The sequence below is a fragment of the Rosa rugosa genome, chromosome 4 (assembly GCF_958449725.1).
Source record: "Rosa rugosa chromosome 4, drRosRugo1.1, whole genome shotgun sequence".
NCBI lineage: Eukaryota > Viridiplantae > Streptophyta > Magnoliopsida > Rosales > Rosaceae > Rosa > Rosa rugosa.
In genome coordinates, this window is record NC_084823.1 from 50,351,183 (window position 1) to 50,359,178 (window position 7,996).

The following is a 7,996-nucleotide window of genomic DNA, read 5'->3' on the forward strand; positions in this document are numbered from 1 at the left end:
GAAAATAAAATCTAGGATAGTAAATTAACACTAATGTGAAACTTAGAGTAGTAAATTGGCTATTAAGCCTTACGAAAGGTTTAGGTTGATACGTTGTTAACTCACGCTGATGAAGCCATTGGCTAATTAAACACATCCTGATAGCTAGGTTTTGGTTTCTGGCCTCAAACTTTGCATTCTCTAAAGTATTGCCATGTGGCTTAACAACCACGCATTCATTTGTTTCAAGCTATCATATTGCCACATGTCTGAATATGGGTCAGTGGCTCGCAGATGTACGTCACACTCATCATATGGGGTAGAGAATTCTTAGGTGCAGCAGTCATGTTATGTGAATATCTGATCCGCTAATGTCAGGAAAGATGAAGAGATGTATAATATGCATTGTAATAGGGCAATTCATATGTTGAAATTCGATAGAAAGATCAAAAATAATAAATTAAATCTGTTACATGTCAAAACAATCTCAACGATCTTTCGCATCATAATAATGCATGATTCTTATTAAAAAAAAAAAATAGTGCATGATTTGAAGCAAGTTAAGCTCCAAATGCAAAGTAGGTATTTGGTGCTGGTGCAACCGAGTTAATCACCCAGTGGACTGAAACTTCACTGGTTTAAGAACTTATCAACACCACTATTATTCAATATCAACCCCAAACTTCCAAACATCTTCCCTATAATTTTCTCTAGCTCTTCCCAGAACGTACAAGTGCAAATTCATAATATACAGAGCTGTTTTCATGCAATCATCAGCAACCGTGTAAAATATGTTATTAATTCATATGTTATAGTTGATTCGCTTATATAAGCTTTCTTCAATACATAACACAGAGATCAGAATTATATATATATTCCTTATCTTTTTGTGATGGTCTGATTCAGCTTCGTCGACACTGCAGAGAATTAATCTTAAAAACTACAAGCAGGCACATGGATCAATGACAAAGAATATTTGTTCATATATATAGACTATAGAGCCAGCAATCAGTTACTGTATATGATATATATAGGATTAAATACTTGTTACTCCTCAAACTTTTGCCTGAAAAACAGTTTAGTCCCTCGCATTTCAAATTAAACTGGATAGTCCTTATTCTCTCTAATTCTCATATAACAAGTCCAAAATGATCCGAAATGACTATTATGCCCCTCATTTTCTATTATTATTATTTTTTTTTATCTATTTTTTTTAATTTTTCTCCCCTTTTTTTATACTCTCTCTCTCTCCCCCTCTCCTTCCCTCCCTCTCTCCCTCTCTCTTGGCCGCACGGTCTCTCTCTCTCTCCCTCGACCTCTCCCTGCCTCAAAGTCCCTCACCAAGTCCTCCCCAATAAACCGCGCGTTGACCCACTCATTATCTCCACCGTCCTTCCACTTGACCAAATATTTGACGGCATCCCCCTTCCCTCTCTTCTCCAACAACTGGTGCACCTCCGCGTACTCGAACACCGCCCCCTCCAGCTCCCTAATCACGCTTTCCAACCCCAACCTCCTCGCAAACTGAACCGGGTTCCCCTTGGGAGTCGTGCTCAGTACCTCTTTGGCCAAATCTAACGGCTTCCGTCCTCTGTCGTCCTCACCTCCAGGTCCGCCCCCAACTCCACCAATAGCTTCACGACACCTGGCCTCACGTACCCGGCCGCCATGTGCAGGGCAGCTAACCCGCCGACGTTGTCCCTGTGATCGAGGTCAGCTCCGGCCTCCGCCAGCAGCCGGACGCACGGCTCGGATCCACACACTGCGTGTCCACTGTCTGATCAAACACTCAGCCAGGATCAGCCTTCCGATCATCGTCGGAGGGCCACGTGTTCACACCAAATCGAGACGCAGCAGCCTTCGCAGATCGCTGGTCGCTGCTCCGTTTTTAGCCAAAAAAACCGGCAACGGAATGGAGCTCGGAGGCGGAGAAGCATAATAAGCCCCCGATCCATCGTAGATCGCATCCATCACCTTGAACTCTGCAACCTTGATCTGCTTTTGCACCGTCTCCGGGTCGGGTCCCAACCGGTCCGTGGACCCCAACACCAGATCTGAATCCGAATCCGGAAGTGGTGGTCTCCGGTGATGGCAGAGGAAGAGAAGAAGAAGAGAGGTCGAGGGAGAGAGAGAGACCGTGCGGCTAGGAGAGAGGGAGAGAGGGAGGGGGGAGGGAGAGAGAGTATAAAAAAGGGGAAAAAAATTAAAAAAATAGAGAAAAAAAAAATAATAATAATAGAAAATTGGGGGTAGAATAGTCATTTTAGACCTGTTTTGGACCTGTTGTGTGAGAATTAGAAAGAATAAGGACTATCCAGTTTAATTTGAAATGCGAGGGACTAAACTGTTTTTCAGGCAAAAGTTTGAGGAGTAACAAGTATTTAATCCATATATATAAATGTCATCCAAAAACCAGTGACTCTGATGTACCAATATATTGATTTCTATTTACAATCCATATTTCAATACAAATATATTTACTTAAAAACTCATTAGCCTAAAAAAGTACGTAGTACTTCTGATTCTTCTGATCGACCATTAGGATATCACCTAATCTAGGGAAATATCGAGATTTTACAGAAGATTCATTTTCTGGTTTGAAATATAAAAAATAGGGCTCTTGACCAAATGTCCAAATTTGGCTTAATAAATGCTCACTTACTCCACTAACAGATTTGTGTGCCCACTTACCCCATTTAATGGTAAAAAGACACTTAAAACTCCAAAAACTCCAAAATTTACCAATTGGACTAAAACTCTCTCTCTCTCTCTCTCTGTCTCAGACTCTCTACCACGATGACTCTGGTCATCTCTCTCTCTCTCTCTAAAGCCCCCTCCTCCCCTCTCTCTGAAAGGTCTCGATGACCGGCGGTGGCGTTGTCATCTTTGCTTCACCGGGAATTACAAGTGAGTTGGTTGAAGGTAGCGGTGGCGGTGGAGGCGGGTTCCGGCGATCTTGGAGCCGCCGATATCTATCTCAAGAGCGGTGATCTCCTGAATTGGTTGATCGAATTTGACGGGTCGAGTCTAGACCTGTAAATGGACCGGATTTGGATCGGATCGACCTAAATCCAAATCCGTGTACTTAAAAAAAAAATTCGATCCAAACCCGCTCCGTTAACCCGGTGGATCATTGATAGCTCAATCCAAATCCGTATCCGCGGAATTAACGGATATCTGATCCGCTAATCCGACCCGTTTATAATTTCAAATATTTTAACATTTTAAATAGTAATATTAAATTTATATCATGATACCTCATAAGATATTAATAAAATAGTAAAACAACATGAAAAATATTACCAAAACTAGAATTACATTATCAAATTTTTTTTTTTTTTTGAATAAAATGGCTGGTGCGGCTGCCCTCAAGCCTCAATTAATGAAACTGTCGAATATAAAGGGGGGACATTGAGCCTATACCCCTGATTACAATAAGCATCTAGAATATTTTCTGAAATAATATCAGAAATCTCTACAGTAGACTTGTATTCTAACAAGCACCAACTAGCAAAGAGTTCACAAATAGCTACTCCATTTGCTTTAACATAGCAGTGACATAGCGGAAAGATAACTCGATATGTTCCCCTTGTACAACACAGCATAATTGCCTGCTTTAGCACAGCTTTCCTCCTATGTTGCCGCCGAAAAGTAAATCCGACGGCACTTAGTCTCACCCTACCACTAGGCGGGAGCGCCCATTTGACGAAGCAAATAACTCGCCGCCGGCCTAGAGCAGACAAGGCACGTAGAGTGCATACACAGGCACATAGCCCACTTAGGCCTACACAGTACATGTAGGATATTATTGCTGGCATAAAGCCCTTGATAACTAAAAATAACAAAAAATAATAAAACAAAATATAAAAGGAGTGTGGGCCCAGAGCCCAAACCCAGGCCCAACACACACTTAGCCCAATCCAAAAGAACAGTAGACAGTTGCCTCCTCGTCCCCGACCCGCAAGCCCAATCCACGCCGTCCAAAAAAACGGGTTAATGGATTCGGATCATTAACGGATCAATGGATCAAAATTTTCGATCCAAACCCGTCCAATAGTCACGGATCTGGAGCGGGTCCGGATCAAAATCCGGTCCATTTACAGGCCTAGTCGAGTCAGGTCTTCATATCCGTTTCATGTTCGAATCTCAAACTTGGAGACCCGCTCCTCTCCTTCCCTCTCGATCTTGATCTACAACAGCAACGACTTCATGTATGTCGGTGTCGACCCAAGGAAGCACCGAAATCCACAGCGTTGTGTGGTGGTGTGATCTGGTGACACATAAATGAAAACAAATTAAGAGCAACTCCAACAGCTTCCCTATAATTTCTGTATTATAGGGAAACAAAAGTCAAAGCTTTAGCCTTTTTTTCTTCTCCAACTCCAATAGATTCCCTATTTTACAGCAATCTCTAAAATCTCCATAATTCTTCTTTAAATTTTAGAGATTGTTGTAAATTTAGAGAATTTGGTTTTCTCTTTCCTCCTTATCTGTAAAATAGGGATAGTTTTAGGGAATCTGTTGGAGCAAAATAAGTTCATTTTTCCCTAAAATAGAGAAAAATCAAAATATGGGGAAGCTGTTGGAGTTGCTCTAAAAGCTCATGATATATATGATGATGATGATGGGAGCAACAAGATAGTAGAGAGAGCACCATGTAATTATTATTCATCAACACATATAATGACCTGACCTGAAGTGAGTACTACTCATTCACTCACTCGCATAAGAATCAGCGCCCAATTCTGCAGAGCAAAAGCACAACATCTTTCTAAAGATGCAGAGACCATTCAAAGCTTTTTTGAGTTGAAAGCCAACTTTACTAGCGCTTGGAAAACAAACTGCTTAACAATTCAAAACTAGCGAGCTAAGTTTCTATGTTGTTAAATTTGGCATATGGAGTATAACATGGGATTTTCATTTTGGTTAAATTTATTTCATTGGGGCAATAATGTTTTTATTGCAGGGCAATAAAAAAATTTATTGGGAGTCAATAAATAAATATTTATTAGGGAGTCAATAGACTTCCCAAAACTTTCAAAATCAAGAAACATTTTCATTTTTTACTAATTATTGACCCTCAATAAACATTTTATTGGGCGGCACTAAATTTCTTATTGGAGGGCAATAAACTTTTTATTGGGTTTTATTCAGGGGCAAAAATATTCTCCGGTGACCTATGAGATTTTTGACGACTTTTTTGGGGACATCCGGCGACCTCCGACTATCAGTGACGGAGTCCGACAGCCGGTGACCGGAGTCCGACTGCCGATGATCGGACTCCGGTAAAGCCTCCGATGACTTCTCTCTCCCTAAGTGACAAAAGGAGGGAGGGTAAAATTGTCTCAAAAGTAAACAAAAAATAATTAAAAAAATATTTAATTGGGTATTAGGGCAAAAAATATGTAATTTATTAGGTAAGTATGTACTCTTATAGTCTTATAAGATGTTTGGATAAGTGGGGTTAGTGTAGCTCAAACTTGGGTAAATGGACATTTTTCCTAAAAAATATTATTAAAAAAGAGTTTTTCTATTGGAACCTCCAAATTTACTCACTTGACATCTATGTTTTCTACACCTCTTATCAAATTTTCAAAGACTAAATTTACTCACTAAACCTCACTAAACTTCCTCAAATAACCTCACTCATATAATTTGCAAACAAATTATTATCTTTATAATAAAAAATTTAGTCATTTCAATGATTTAATCGCTCTATAAATCTTAACTAAATATACATTTCTTAATCAAACTTGAGTTTCAAAAATTAATGTCTAATCAATAAGAAAATGCCATGAACTATTCTGTTTTTTTTTTTTATATTTTTTTTTCTATTTTATCTGTGCAACAAAAAAAAATCATTTGTTTTTTAATGTTTATATTTTTTTCTATATTTTTTTGTACCACATGATTAATTATTAAACTTTTTTTTTTTTTTTTTTTTTTTTGCAAATATAATAGATTGACTATAATTTAGGTCCTAAATTATAAAAGGATTTATTTTGTTTTCCCTCTCACCGATATGCGTTCAACATATATCATACATTTTTATGTCACATGATCTTAATCATATTTTTAATTCTTATTAAATAGATATGAATGCTTTAATGAGTATGTAGTGAAATTGGAAAATGAAAATAGATAATGAAAATAATAAGAAATACAATCTAATATTATTGAATTGGAAAATCTACATAAAATAAATATAATATTTTTTGGTATAATTATTGTCCTTAATAGTCATTTTATAGTAGGTTATATATGTCATTTAATAATTATAATAGAGTGAGGTCAAGTGAACAGATTTGGAGGTCCCAATAGAAACTCTCTTAAAAAAAAATCAATTTTAGACTTATTGCAGTATTTAAATACTTATTTCCATCAAACTCACACAAGTTGTCCCCTAAAATGTCTATTTTGACCTTATTTAATTTTATATGTTGTGTAAATGGGGAATTACATAGTGTAACTTTTTTTAATTTTTTTGTTTGCAAATGAGCAATGAGTTTTTCTATTGGAACCTCCAAATTTACTCACTTGACCTCTATGCTTTTTACACCTCTTATCAAATTTTCAAATACTAAATTTACTCACTAAACCTCACTAAACTTCCTCAAATAACCTCACTCATATAATTTGCAAACAAATTATTATCTTTAAAATAAAAAATTTAGTCATTTCAATGATTTAATCACTCTATAAATCTTAACTAAATATACATTTTTTTTTTAAACCAATCAATCATTTCATTCAACTCAAGCCAGAATGGCACAGATACATACATTCCCTTGCCATACCAAGAACAAGTTTAGGACGTGGTATGCTAGCACCAGGGGCGGAGCCACGTTGGGGCCCAGTGGGTCCCGTGCCCCACTGGATTTTTAATTTTTTTTAAAAAAAAATTCAGTACTTAACAACCCTATAAGTTGCTAAGAGTTTCCTTTTGCTACTAGCAGCCTATATGGCGCAGCGGTTAGACTTGATTATTTTATATGGCTGGTCCCAAGTTCAAATCCTGTTGTCAACATTGACTGTTTTGAGTTTTTTTTTTTTTTTTTTGGTTTGGAACATTTGTGTTTATTATTTCATACTTTTTATTTGTTTGTAACACTATACTTCCGTTTAATTTTAAAAGTCGAAGATAATTTATATCCCATCATGAAAAGTTTTCTAAAATTTAAAAATATTTGATTAATAAAACATGTAATTTTTAAAAAATGATTTTAATGGAATCTTATTCTAATATTTTAATGTTTATTAAAATTTTGGTATATAGTTTATGTTTCAAATGTTTTTTTTTTTTTAAAACATCCGAGTGCCCCACTTGAGATCAAATTCTGGCTCTGCCACTGGCTAGCACCACTCATTAGACAACCAATGCTCACTTATTCAAAAGCGAGCCTAAGAACTATGCAAATAAAACATAGCAATTAGGCAAAGTTTAGAAAGAAAAATAAACTAAAAATTTCTCCTTGCCCTTAACAGTTGGTCTAGGAGGTTTGGAAAGATAAGCAAAACAAGTCTCTTGTGCTTCTGCAACCTTCTTTGACTTCGGGGGATTCTTATTTCTTGATCCCAGAGGCCTTCCTCTCTTCTTCTTTGGTTCAGAGCTTGTTAGCATCCCATCTTTAGGCAGCATAATATTACCCGGAGCTTCAATCATACCCAAAGACCTGGCAGAGAAATTACTTGTGAACATTGGCATTTTCTGCTTCTTTGTTTGAATATCAGGGAGAACCGGTTTGAATAATTCCGGCAGCAGGAACTTGAGCTTCTAGGGAGATTTTCAAACTTGATCAAACTTGAGTTTCAAAAATTAATGTCTAATCAATAAGAAAATGCCATGACCTATTATGTTTTTTTATTTTTATTTTTTCTATTTTAGATGTGAAAAAAAATATATGAAGAAATCATTTGTTTTTTAATGTTTATTTTTTTTCTGTATTTTTTGTACCACATGATTAATTAATTATTTATTTATTTTTATTTTTATTTTTTTTGCAAATATAATGGATTG

At 36.5% G+C, this 7,996-nt stretch overlaps 1 pseudogene; it reads right to left on the minus strand.

Moving 5' to 3' along the window:
• Positions 1-858: 858 nt before the first annotated feature.
• LOC133744973 (signal recognition particle 43 kDa protein, chloroplastic-like) lies at positions 859-7,684 on the minus strand (annotated as a pseudogene).
• Between the last annotated feature and the right edge of the window lie 312 nt (positions 7,685-7,996).